Raw genomic sequence first — 13833 nt, forward strand, 5'->3', positions numbered from 1 at the left:
TTCTGAGGGCAAAAGGGGGGTGCAACTCAATAGTAGGAAGGTGTTCCTAAGGTTTTGTACACTGTGTACAGCATCAGCGTTTCTGATCACTATGTTTGATGTACAGTTACAAGATAACCTGTACTGAACAGAATGAGCCTATAGCTTTTAACCACAGAACACGCACCTGAATGCATTCATGACTTTCTATGCGCACCAAAATTACCATCTGTTTCTCTGAATTGTCTTGTGAAAGCCAAACACTGTAATATCATATTTTATAACTTAGCTAATCATGTTGGCAATAGAACTGCACCTGACCCAGATTGCCATTTTAAAATTGTCCGGTTCTGGATTGCGATAACAGCATTTGTGTGATGGTGAGGCTGCAGGGTTGTGTTCTAAACAAAACGACTACAAGTGTGCTTGCTGCAGTTCCTCAACGGCACAGCTAGGAGAGCAACAAAAAAGCACCTTGTAGTTGAAGACTCTTCTTTGAGTCATAAAAGTGCATTGAAATTATGTAGGAACTGTGCACACTTTGGAGAGGTGTGTTGCCACTTGGAGTCACCAGTTAGTCCTCACTCAAACCCTTGTCATTTTTTTGTCTTATGTTGCAGCTACCCCACATTTTCCAGGAATATTCTTGTCATCTTACTGCTGAATGTATCAAGAGTATTTTCTGATTTTGTTATTAACAAATGCAGTGAAAAGTATAGTAAATGTAAAATGCACATCATATTAACAGTGTAATGTTGCGATTCAGTATTGTGTCAGGTGAACTGTTGTGTCCTCTACTTTGGACGCAACAGTTATCATGATCTCAAAACTGTTCCGTTTCAATTGCTACCATGCTTATGCATTTCATATTTCTTCTGTAAGAAACATTTCAATTTAGCCCTTATACAGTGCCTTCAGAAAGTATTCATAGCCTTTGACTTATTCCACATTTTGTGTTACAGCCTGAATTCGAAATGGATTAAATATTTTTTTTAATTCTCATTCATCTACACACAATACAGCATGATAGCAAAGTGAAAACATGCTTTCTGAAATGTTAGCAAATGTATTCAAAATGAAATACAGACATATCTAATTTACATAAGTATTCACACCCCTGAGCCAATACTTTGTAGAAGCAAGCACCTTTGGCAGTGATTACAGCTTTGAGTGTTTCTGGGTAAGTTTCTAAGAGTTTTCCACACCTGGACTGTGCAGCATTTGCCCTTGTATTATTTTAAAAATTTTTGAAGCTCTGTCAAATTGGTTGTTGATCATTGCTAGACAAGCATTTTCAGGTCTTGTCATAGATTTTAAAGTATATTTGAGTCAACTGTAACTCTGGCACTCAGGAACATTCACTGTCTTTTTGGCAAGGAACTCCAGTGTAGATTTGCTAATATGCTTTAGGTTGTTGTTTTTTTACATTTACATTTTAGTCATTTAGCAGACGCTCTTATCCAGAGCGACTTACAGTAGTGAATGCATACATTTCATACAATTTCATACATTTTTTTTTCTGTGCTGGCCCCCCGTGGGAATCGAACCCACAACCCTGGCATTGCAAACACCATGCTCTACCAACTGAGCTACAGGGAAGGCTGTTGTCCTGTTGAAAGGTGAATTAATCTCCCAGTATCTGGTGGAAAGCAGGCACTTAGCTTAGTTTATTTTTTATCCTGAAAAACTCCCCAGTCCTCAGTGATGACAAGGATACCCATAACATGATGCAGCCACCACTATGCTTGAAAATATAGAGAGTGGTACTCAGTAATGTGTTGAATTGGATTTGCCACAAACATAACACTTTGTATTCAGGACAAAAGCTAATTGCTTTGCCACATTTTTTGCAGTATTACTTTAGTGCCTTGTTGCAAACAGGATGCATGTTTAGGAAAAATGTTTTATTCTTTACAGGCTTCCTTCTTTTCACTCTGTCAATTAGGTTAGTACTGTGGAGTAACTACAATGTTGTTCATCCATCCTCAGTTTTCTCCTATCACAAGGACGCCTATATCTTTGTAGTGACGGTGTATTTATACACCATCCAAAGTGTAATTTAATAAATTCATCATGTTCAAAAGGATATTCAATGTCTTTTTTTTCTTTCTTTTTTTTACCCATCTACCAATAGGTGCCCTTCTTTGCGAGGCATTGGAAAACCTGTAGGGTACTGAGATGAGGTAGTCATTCAAATCATGTTGAACACTTATTACACACAGAGTCCATGCAACTTATGTGACTTGTTCAGCAATTTTTTTTTTAAACTTATTACAGCTGACTTATTTTTTTACCCACAACATATTTATGTCCACCATGATGAGTTTAATAACAAGGAAGTCATTATGCAACTACAGTACAGGACTCATGTAGTGGGGATGGGTAAACAAACACTCCATGTTGAAAGTGTGTTTATTATCTGTGCATCTGTACGTACCTGAGGGAGTATATGTCGGTGTAATCTGTATCACCTGTCTCTTCCAGGAGGAGGGTCCAGAGGTGCTGCTGGGGAAGGAGGAGGGGTGTGAGGAGGGTCTGGGGAACCCTGAGAGGACCATGGTCATGGAGGACAACCTGACTACACCTCCTCCTGAACCCACAGAGGAACCAGCTAAGCAGCACAGGACCACACACAGTCTCACTGAGGTGAGCCCACTGTGAACTACTGTCTGAATGGTATTAGGTCACGGCCCGTATCCACAAAGTCTCTCAGAGGAGGAGAGGTGTGGAACCATGCCTTTGAATCATCAAAGTATTAAAGAGTGTCAACTAATCAAATCAACTAACATGTTTGCATAGTACTCATCGCAATCCCTCATTGCCCAATAAGAAGATGCTCCATAGCAGGGAGCTCCATATATTTATATGTACGTATTCTTATTCCATCCCCTTAGATTTGTGTGTATTAGGTAGTTGTTGAGGAATTGTTAGATTACTTGTTAGATATTACTGCACTGTCGGAACTAGAAGCACAAGCATTTCGCTACACTCGCATTAACATCTGCTAACCATGTGTATGTGACCAATGTTTTTTATTTGATATCAGATTTCTTGATCCAACATCCTCTCACTCTGTATCTCTTACAGTTAGTAGACATGGAGGATGGGAAGCCTGATCTGCTGCTGGTCAAAGAGGAGACAATAGAAGACGAACCAGAGAGCATTGATCTGCTGAGTGGACTAAAGATGGGGGAGCAAGGTAAGGGAGAAATACATACAGCCTACATACAGTAATAGATCTTCAATGGGAATAGTAATACATATAGCCTACATACAGTAATAGGTCTTCAGTGGGAATAATGATGCACCTGGCTATATATATATTTTCTTTTCAACATTTTTTATCAATACTGCTTATGTTTACACACAAAAACACACATTGTATGAACTTGACCAGGTAATTGACAAAAAAAACTCCATATGTAGAGTTCTCTGCCATGTTTATAAAGTCTATTTTGTTACCTCTTCCTGCAGGTGGTTGGCTGGAAGCTAACAGAGGAGACTGGGAAGCCATCTTGGATTCCCAGACCGGTGCAGCCAAGGACCCAGGGGACAACATCACTGAGCAGGCCAGGACCAGAGGTGACATAGTGGAGGTCAGTGGATGGGACAGCGTCCTCAACTCTGGGCTGGGGAACAACACTGTTAACCACAACCAGAAACAGACAGTCGAACACAAAACAACAACCAAACTGACAACACACTGGGTGAGGTGTAGATTTGAGGTGCGTCCGTATGCGGCAGGAGAGAACAGACACAGACTTGGCTAGCGATGCTCCATTCTGCTCCTATAGTTGTGATTCAGAGAGACTGATGGAACCTCAGGTTAACCCTCAACAGGTGCTGCCTTCAGCCTGCCTTCTATAGGATCTATCAACTGGAACATGGACCCTGCGACAACACAGACACTCCCTGGCCTTCATCCTTCTCACACTCTCCTAATGTTAAACCAGACCTCAGACAATGCCAGTGCCTCAACACTAAATGGCTACACAAGCCCATTGACAAATGACAGTAGTACAGATGGAATCATGCTACCCGTGTTCGCTCTATGGGAAAGCCTTTAGTTTCCCCAAACGGGGAGATTCACCAGAAGATACACACGTTCGGCTACCAAGTGTGCCAGGTCAATTTCTCCAACTCCTTTAACTAGGACAGGCACCAAAGGGTCCACACGGGATAAATCCTACAGCTGCCCCCAGTGTGAGACGAGGTTCTCGCACCAGCTGAAGATGCACCTGAAGGTCCACACAGGAGAGCAGCTGTTTGCTTGTACGCACTGCGGGAAGAGGTTTTCAGACAGGAGCTACCTCAGGATACACCAGCAGAAAATGCACATGGTCCATGTCTAGTAATGTAGTACTAGTTAGTTTGTTTGTAGAAAATTCTGTTGGTTTTTGGTGTAGTAGGGAACTGGATGAGGTGAACTGAGGAAAGAATGAGTTTAATGAGGCAGAGTAGATTATATGGTTATGGTTGGTGTGATTGTGTCTGTAAAAATGCTTCACTGATGAAGAGTGACAACTATGTCCCTTTAGGTTGATACTGGTGTTTTATAGTGAGATAATGATAGTGCCTTAATTCATGTTTTCTTGACATGAAGCAGTAAATATCCCCCCATGAAATGCTTACTTAACCAACAATGCAGTTCAAGAAAATATTTGCTCAAAAACTAAAGTATAAAATAAAAAGTATCACAATAAGATTACATAACAATAACAAAGCTATATACAGGGGGTTCCGGTACCGAGTCAATATGCAGGAGTACAGGTTGGTCGAGGTAATTGGACATGTAGGTAGAGTGTAAGGTTTAACCTTTTCCAAAGTAATCTAAAATTAATTTCATGAAAGTGAGGGTACCAGATTTACAGAAAAGGTAAAGTGTTACCATAGTGAGAAACGTTATTCTACTTGTCACATATATTGTTTTGCGCAATAAAAGTACTGTATTTCACGTTATGTGAGTGTATGCCTATTTGTATGACAAATACAAAATTGACTCTGTGCTGTCTGACTTGGTTATTTTTGTGTCATTGCAGGGACCGAGTTTCCCTTGTCTCAGTCGAACCAAAACATTATACTTAATTCTTGAATCAACACATTTGTATTATTATTTTCATAAATAACACCAATTGCTCCATATTGTTGGGTACTTGAATCACATTGTTAGAGATGGGCTTGACTATGGTTAACATTTAATAATTATTGTCATGTTTTTCTGTGTACAGCAAAGAGTTTCTTATGTAAACCTTTATGTTCTTCTGTACAATTTGTGTTTATAGTCTGCAGTCCATGAGGACCAGCTGATGTCTGGTGTTGCTGGCGGGAGAGACTGGACCTCTGAGGCGGCTCGTCACAAACCCTGGCCCCGGATCAGGACCCTGGATCAGGAGCCATCGCTCTTCCTTTCCGAGTCGGAACAGGGATCAAACCACAAGGGGCAAAGACTCCACACAGAACACAACCAGTGGACAGGTGGACTGAACAACCTCAGTCCTGGTGGTCATCAGAGAGACAGAGGCTCCAGTTAGGGATCCAGTCTGCAGCCCAGACCCTTCTCTTCACAGTCTCAGTGCAGGGATGAAGCGGTGCCTGGGGCTGATAGAGATCGACCCTCCTGTTCCTATGATACAAACACCACAGTATCTATGATGAACAGAGCAGGTCACCCTGGGCTTCAGCCTTCACAGAGAGTGGGGGGTGACCCCCCTGGTGGTAGTCTTCCTCAGCTACCTCAAGGTTACCCCACCAATACAGACAGGGTCAGGATGGGTGTTCACCACAAGAAGTACCGAGCCTATAACACAGCACACAATCCCAACAACACCCAAACAATGGCTAGAGGTCAAGGAGGGAGCTCAAACACTGACCACCTGAAGTTGGTGGCTGCTGCTTCTACCTCCTCTGGTGTCATTGGGTCACAATGTGGGAGGTTGAGCATTAGGACGGACGCAGACAAGCCATACGCCTGCCCCACATGTGGGAAGCGTTTCCCTAAGGTGAACTATGTGAAGCAGCACCAGACAGTTCACACCAAGGAGAGGCCATTCATGTGTAAACTATGTTACAAGAGCTTTTCCTTCCTTAGTAACCTCATCAGACATAGGAGTGTCCACAATGGGGAAAAATCGTAGCAGTGTGGCTTGAGATGTACACAGGATATCTGGGAACCATTCTTTAGCTGAAATATTCCAGTTATCATGTGAAGTGTCCTGGGGAAAGAGTTTTTTGGGGATTACTAATTCCCTCAATTGAGCGTCTGGGTGCGCTCACATGATACAAACTTGTTGTTTGGTGTGCTGGCGTTGTAAAAAATGCTGTTATTGAAGTGTAACACTATCGGTTGGTACATAAATTCACTCTGGCTATCTACTCCGATATAATGACCGGTGTCAGTAAACGTTGGCAAAAAAACATTCAATTGTTGCCAGCAGCACAGTGACAGTCACTAACGCTCTAGATAACATGACATCTGTTGGTACCTGTTCTCTATGTACTATAATTAGGTGATCAAATCTGTTAATAAATGAGAAATCATGTTGTCCTTTTGATGTGTTGATTTTGATTTGCTTGTTTATCATTTAGAATTAAAATGGCCTTATGCTACCTACCGAGGGGCAGCAGGTAGCATAGTGGTTAGAGCGTTGGGCCAATAACCGAAAGGTTTTACAGCTTAGCTGTAAAAGCTGGCACGGTAAAAATATGTCGTTCTGCCCCTGAACAAGGCAGTTAACCCACTGTTCCTCGGCCGTCATTGTAAATAAGAATTTGTTCTTAAATGACTTGCCTAGTTAAATTAAAAAATACAAAATGGGATCTAGCCAGTCATTCGTTTTTTGGTCAATTACGGACTGCTCTGAGATTGAAAGGGTTTCCACTATATTCCACAGCCACAAAGTAAAGATTGGATATATCGTGAAAGTTCATGAAAACAAAAATATACTTTTTGGTCTAGATTTAAGGTTAGAGTTAGGCATAAGGTTGTCAGTGTGGTAGCTCATCTCTAACATGTAGGCTCAGCATTCCTGAACAGTCCCAAGTCAGAATGTTGAACAAACTACAATTCATCTTACTTTGTCCATATGTCGGAGGTAATCTGATACAAAATATCCACAAGGAAGTATTATCAACTCAACATTAAGTATATCGGTTTTTATTTTCAATACTGATGCAATTCACACGTGACAAACACTTGCACAATATGGGCGACCCTAACCTAACCATAGACCGAACAGCAAATACCTCCAGCTGATTGAGAGGAAAGGTGCTTCGGGTCGACTACATTCGGCTCGTTTACATATTGTGCAATTTCGTGGTATCCTGTTGGTAGTTACAGTCCTGTTCCATCGCTGCAACATCCCGACCGACTCGGGAGAGGCGAAGGTCAAGAGCCGTGCGTCCTCCGAAACACAACCCTGCCAAACCGCACTGCTTCTTGACACAACGCCCGCTTAACCCGGCTGCACCAATGTTTCGGAGGAAGGTACAGGACTCGCTCATGCGCGATGGGACAGGAACATACCTGCCTGCCTTTTGGGGCCGTGCATTATCATGCTGAAATATGTGATGGCAGCCATGCTGGTTATGTGTGCCTTGAATTCTAAATAAATGTAAATAAATTCTAAATAAATCACAGACATTGTCACCAGCAAAGCACCATCACACTTCCTCCTCCATACTTCATGCTGGGAACCACACATGCTGAGATGGTTGGAAGCAAAAACCTCCAATTTGTACCAGACCAAAAGGACAAATTTCCACCGGTCTAATGTCCATTGCTTGTATTTCTTGGCCCAAGCAAGTCTCTTCTTCTTATTGGTGTCCTTTAGTAGTTGTTTCTTTGCAGCAATTTTTCCATGAAGACCTGATTCACAGTCTCCTCTGAACTGTTGATGTTGAGATGTTTGTTACTTGAACTCTGTGAAGCATTTATTTGGGCTGCAATTTCTGAGGCTGGTAACTCTAATGAACGTACCTCTGGGTCTTCCATTCCTGTGGTGGTCCTCATGAGAGCTAGTCTCCGACTGCTCTTGGAGAAACTTTCAAAGTTCTTGAAATGTTCTGTATTGACTGACCTTCATGTCTTAAAGAAATGATGGACTGCCGTTTCTCTTTGCTTATTTGAGCTGTTCCTGCCATAATACGGACTTGGTCTTTACCAAATAGGGCTATCTTCTGTATACCCCCCTACCTGTCACAACACAACTGATTGGCTCAAACGCATTAAGAAGGAAAGAAATTCCACAAATTAACATTTAAGAAGGCACACCTGTTAATTGAAATGCATTCCAGGTGACTACCTTATGCAGCTGGTTTAACACTTTTTTGGTTACTACATGATTCCATTTGTGTTATTTCATAGTTTTGATGTCTTCACTATTATTCTACAATGTAGGAAATAGTAAAAATAAAGAAAAACCCTTGAATGAGTAGGTGTTCTGAAACTTTTGACCGGTAGTGTAGAACATGCACAGGGCCCATGTATGATATGAGGTACTAGTTAGCTTGTTTGTAGTTCATTCTGTTGGTTTTGGATGTATAGGGAACTGGATGAGTTGAACTGAGGAAAGAATGAGTATGATGAGACAGAGTAGATGAAATAGTGATGGTTGGTGTGATGGTGTCTGTAAAAATGCTTCACTGATGAAAAGTGACAACCTTGTCCTGTTGTTTGATGCTGGTGTTTTATAATGAGGAAATTATATTGCCTTAAGTCGTTTACTTTACATGAAGTAGTGAAGGTGTTTAATGTAATGTTGAACCTTTTCCAAAGTATTCCAAAATACATTTTTATCAAAGTTTGGGTACCTGATTTACAGAAAAGGTAAAAAGTTACCATAGTGAGAAAAGTTATTTAACTTCTCACATGTATTGTTTTGTGCAATAAAAGTACTGTACTGTAAAGTTAGTGTATGACCATTTTGTTTTAATTAAAAGACTAAATTGACTCTGTGCTGACTAGGGAAGGTATATTACTGGAAACTACCAGAATTTTGGTGTCTTTCTAGGATTTGATGTAATCTATCATAAGACATCTAGTGGCCTTTTGGGGTACTTCAGATTATTACAGGTGTCTGTAATCATTTCTGGCCCTCTGTGTGCCCTAATATATGAAATAATTAGATAAGATGATTTTCAAATAGAATGACAAAGCTGTAAAACATTATCCTAAATAAAAACCAACATAAGGCCCAATTTTGACTCAGGAAATTACGCTTTTCTTACACATGCCTTTCCCATGCACTTCTCAGTAGTTGGTATTCAGACTTACCTTGTGCAGCTTTGCTTTTTTTTTAATTCAACTGCTGAAAACCCTCCCATTTGCTGGCAAACACATTTTCACATTAAGTTTTCATTTAATAGGGTTGTCAGTACATTTATCTTAATAAGCCATCCCTTTAAATACGGTGTACCTTTAATTCAAATTTTGTCCACATTGAAAGAATGGATTCAGAAAATCAGGATCAAATAAATAAATAAATAAATATATCTAAATATATGCATATTCATCTCCATTTCAACAACAGCTGGTAGATGTAAAAAAAATACTCTGTGTAGATTATTTAGTAACATTTTGGGGTTAGGAAAGTATGTATGAATCATTAAAAATAAAAGTTTGGAGAGCTTTTATGCACTAAATATATTGATGAATAATAAATAGTGTGTTTTGATTCATCCTGAAAGTTGTCATATTCAAGTTCAACATGAAATATTTGAAAGGGGAAAAAGTGTACAATAGGGGTTGAACAATAGTCCTATAAATCAACCCTAATTCTCACTAATCATGGAACTATATGACAATGCTCCAGGTTTAACCTGCTACTTGTGGTCTGAGTTCCATAATGATTAAGATAGTCTACATGTCCCAAATTATTGCACAACATTAGCCTAATATGATCCACTAATCCTAGTGACCCCCAGGAACAATTTACAAGGTTGTGACAGAGGAAAGAAAGGTAAAGGGAATAGAATGATGCAAAATGTAGGCTACAAATTGTAGAAAACTAACACAAGTGACAGTTATAAATGTATGTGGGTATTACTGATTTACTCCCGATAGTGGCACATTTTTAACATGATACAAATTGGAAAATCAAACGGAGAAAAGCCCGGGTATAGGCTATAATTCAAACATTCTAAAGGCATACATCAAATTATGAGGGCACACAATTCAAATTCTGAATAACAGCATAGCTATTTATAGCCTTTTTCACAGTGGAAAAAGTGCTGCAATACATGTCATGTTGATATGATTTTCAGTTTGCTTCCATATGACTGGTTTCACATTCATCTCCAGGGATCATTAGGAAAAATAATTTAAAACAATTGCTATGTGTATTTACAATCCCCTTCTCCAAACGGATTACTCATTTACCGAGCTCTTATCAATAGCTCTTATCCATTTAGAAATTACAGTGCATGGAGAATGCTGTTAATTCTATTGTAAAAAGTAGATGATTTTTCCACTTGGAACCGGTAGGTTCGCGGCGACCTTATTCATGGTTTCCTCGCATGTAAAGGTGGTGGAATTATGAGGGGAATTAAGTCAAAGTCAGAATACACCTTATCTGTAGACACACCCCCGTCACACCTTCATTTCTTAGTTCTACACACTAAACGAATAGCAGGTGAATAGCATGCTACTCTCTTGCTTAAATTCAAGATCAGGATACGCATAGAGAGAAAAGTGCATAACAAGGGAATAACATTCCATTTACACAGGTTCACCTCGAGTCAGAATCAGGCCTTAGTGAATACCATTGGTGTTTAACATGAGGGTTACAGCATGAAATATTATATATATATATATATATATATTTGACATGCTTATTTATTTTATAATGTCAACGTGTATTTGTTGTCAAACTGGTGTCAGTTGTGAACCCAGTCAATAGTTGCAGAGTGAATTGAAAATAACGCCATTGTTGATTCGATAACTTTTTCATTAAATTGACTATTTTCTCTTGAACCATATGGTCTATCTACTAGAAACTCATGGACGATATGGACACAGATATAATAAATGAACAATATATATGAACAAATGTTTTTAGTTATTAAAGTAGAAACGACTGAAGATTGCCATAGATTCTGTTAATTACCAAAATTACTGAAGATTCCAGAAACTTTGGTTAACTACCGGTAGGTTTGCAAACCTAGTGCTGACTGACCTTATCTCAGTTGAACCAAAACATAATATTTAATTCTTGAATCAACACATATGGAAATTGTTTACAATAAACTCCAATGGCTCCATATTGTTAGGTACTTGAATCACAGTGTTAGAGATGGACTTGACTGTGGTTAACATTTTATAATATAATTTCATGTTTCTGTGTTTACAGCAAAAGTATCTTATATAAAGCTTTATGCTCTTCTGATCAATTTGTGTTTATAGTCTGCGGTCCATGAGGACCTGCTGATATTGCTGTTGCTGGTGAGAGGAGAGAGTAGAATGTTTGAGATGGCTGGTCACAAATCCTGGCCCCGGATCGGGACCCTGGATCAGGAGCTGTTGCTCCTCCTTCCCAAATCAGAACCAGGAACGAACTATGAGGGACAGAGACTCCACCACACAGAACACAACCAGTGGACAGGTGGACTGAACAACCTCAGTCCCGGTGGTCATCAGAGAGACAGAGGATCCAGTCAGGGTTCCAGTCTGCAGCCCAGACCCTTGTCTTTACAGTCTCAGTGCAGGGATGGAGCAGGGCCTGGGGCTGATAGACCGTCCTGTTCCTATGATTCAAACACCACAGTATCCATGAACAGAGCAGGGAACAATGTGACCAAGCACCAGACTGTTCATACCAAGGAGAGGCCCTTCAAGTGCAAAGTATGTTACAAGAGCTTCTCTTTCCTGAGTAACCTTACCAGACATAGGAGTGTCCACAATGGGGAGAAAGCAGTGTGGTTTGAGTTTTACACAGGGGATATCTGGGAACCATTCTTCAGCTGACATATTATAACTATCATGTGTCTTGGGGTGAAGGTAATTAACCACATACCCCTTATTACCCTTTGTTAACTTGTCATTTGAAACAGGCTTGAGTAAATGTTTTTAGAGAAACAGTAAACCTAGGCTAAAACAAGGAGAGTTGAATATTTACTGAGGTAATGTAGATGGAATAGTCATTCTAGGGTCGTTCCATCTGATTTTAATCACTTTTGACCACACCCCTTTATACATATTTCCCCATGGTAGAAGTGGTCAGAAAGCAACTTTTTGGACCTGAATTCCAAAACATTTAGGAGATAAAGGTGCTCAAAGTTGACCCATTTTGCATACCCCACCATACCATGAGACATCTATGTCTTCATCACTGGAAAAGATAACAGTTGAGTTTGATAGAATTTAAAAGCTTACAAACAGGGTTGACAAACTATTTTGTAATAAAAAATGTTTAAAGTCAAACAAATTATTAACTTTTTTATCCTTTAACATCAATTACCTAAAAACGCAAACTGTTTTTCACCCAACATTTAACCTAAATCCAGTTACATTTTTTGTTGATTTCACATTTAATTCAGGTTAAAACGATATGTTGAACTGACGTCTGTGCCCAGGCGGGGGATGTCTAATGGTGCAAAATGGATCAACTTTAAGCACCTCTATCTCCTAAATGTTTTGTCAATCAGGCCCAAAAAGTCACTTTCTTGACCACTTCTACAATGTGCAATTATGTATAGAAAGTTGGCGTCAAATCAAAAAGTTATTGAAATCAAATGGAACGACCACACCCTTTGAGCTATGATCCCAACCAATAAGATCATTTCTCTTCACTGTAAAGGGGTGCACCGTTTGGTGTGACACAGACCCGGTGGAGAATGCAAGACTGACGTGACCCTGTCGGTACTTTTGAGTTTTGATACAGAGTTATTACCTGATAAAGTAATGTTAGGATATGGAAGTTATCCGGTGAGAGCTTTTGTTCCAAACCCCCTACAGTGGGACAAAAGAGTGTGTAGTTTTGGTGCGAAAAGCTGTGTGTGTCAATTGTGGGGGTGCTCATGTTGCTGGGGATCAGAAATGTCCTGTGCGAGTGAGACAGGGTGAGGTTGCCAGGGTGAGAGCAGCGAGGAAAGTAGAAGATGGAGGGCTATGGGTGAGTGAGCCTGGAAGGATCAATGTGAGTAGTAGGCCAGTACAGAGTGACTCGAATAGTTTGTGCTTTAGTAAGGTTGGCTTCTTGGTGTTTATTACTATGGTTATTAATTGTACCGCACGGATGGAATGGAAATCCCAGAAGATACATTTCGTTAGTAGCAGCAGCAGGGAAGTTTTTGGGTGTCAGAGATTTTAGTGCAAAAGAACTACAGGGAATTTTGAGAGAAAGGGTTCCATCCTCCCAGGCCAACGGCCTGGGTTAGTATTTGTTAGGGCCAAAGTAGTGGGAAGGAGTGGTGGGTTTATTGGGGATAGTGGTGTATATGAAGGGTTAGATGAAGGTGCAGTTTCTTTTTTCCTATTCCACTTTTCTGTGAACAAAATGTGCGATTCACACTCTGACCTGCGAAGGGCAGCGATACACAACAAAGCATCTAGTCAGAAGGTGTCGTATGCTGAGGCAGTGAAGATGGGTCAAGGATCCCGTTGAGTAGTAGACTTTTGCCAGTACAGAACGATAGGCCTACAAACGAAACATGCTTCAATAAGGTTGGTTTTTTAGCGTTCATTGCCAGGGTTATCAACTGTACCGCAGGAATGGAATGTAAATCACAGAAAATAGGTGTTGTGGTGGCGGCTGCAGAGAAGTGCTTGGGATTATGAGAAATTACTACGGAAGAGTTACATGGTGTGTTGAATGGTAGTGTTCTGTCCTCCCAGGCTGTTGGAATGGTGGATGATCAGAT

At 40.3% G+C, this 13833-nt stretch overlaps 1 protein-coding gene across 3 annotated transcripts in view; it reads left to right on the forward strand.

Moving 5' to 3' along the window:
- LOC106610040 (oocyte zinc finger protein XlCOF7.1-like) overlaps positions 1-13833 on the forward strand; it is a 268532-nt gene that overhangs the window by 210471 nt on the left and 44228 nt on the right. The gene's annotated exons all lie outside the window — the stretch shown is intronic.

The sequence above is a fragment of the Salmo salar genome, chromosome ssa08, assembly GCF_905237065.1.
Source record: "Salmo salar chromosome ssa08, Ssal_v3.1, whole genome shotgun sequence".
Taxonomy (NCBI): domain Eukaryota; kingdom Metazoa; phylum Chordata; class Actinopteri; order Salmoniformes; family Salmonidae; genus Salmo; species Salmo salar.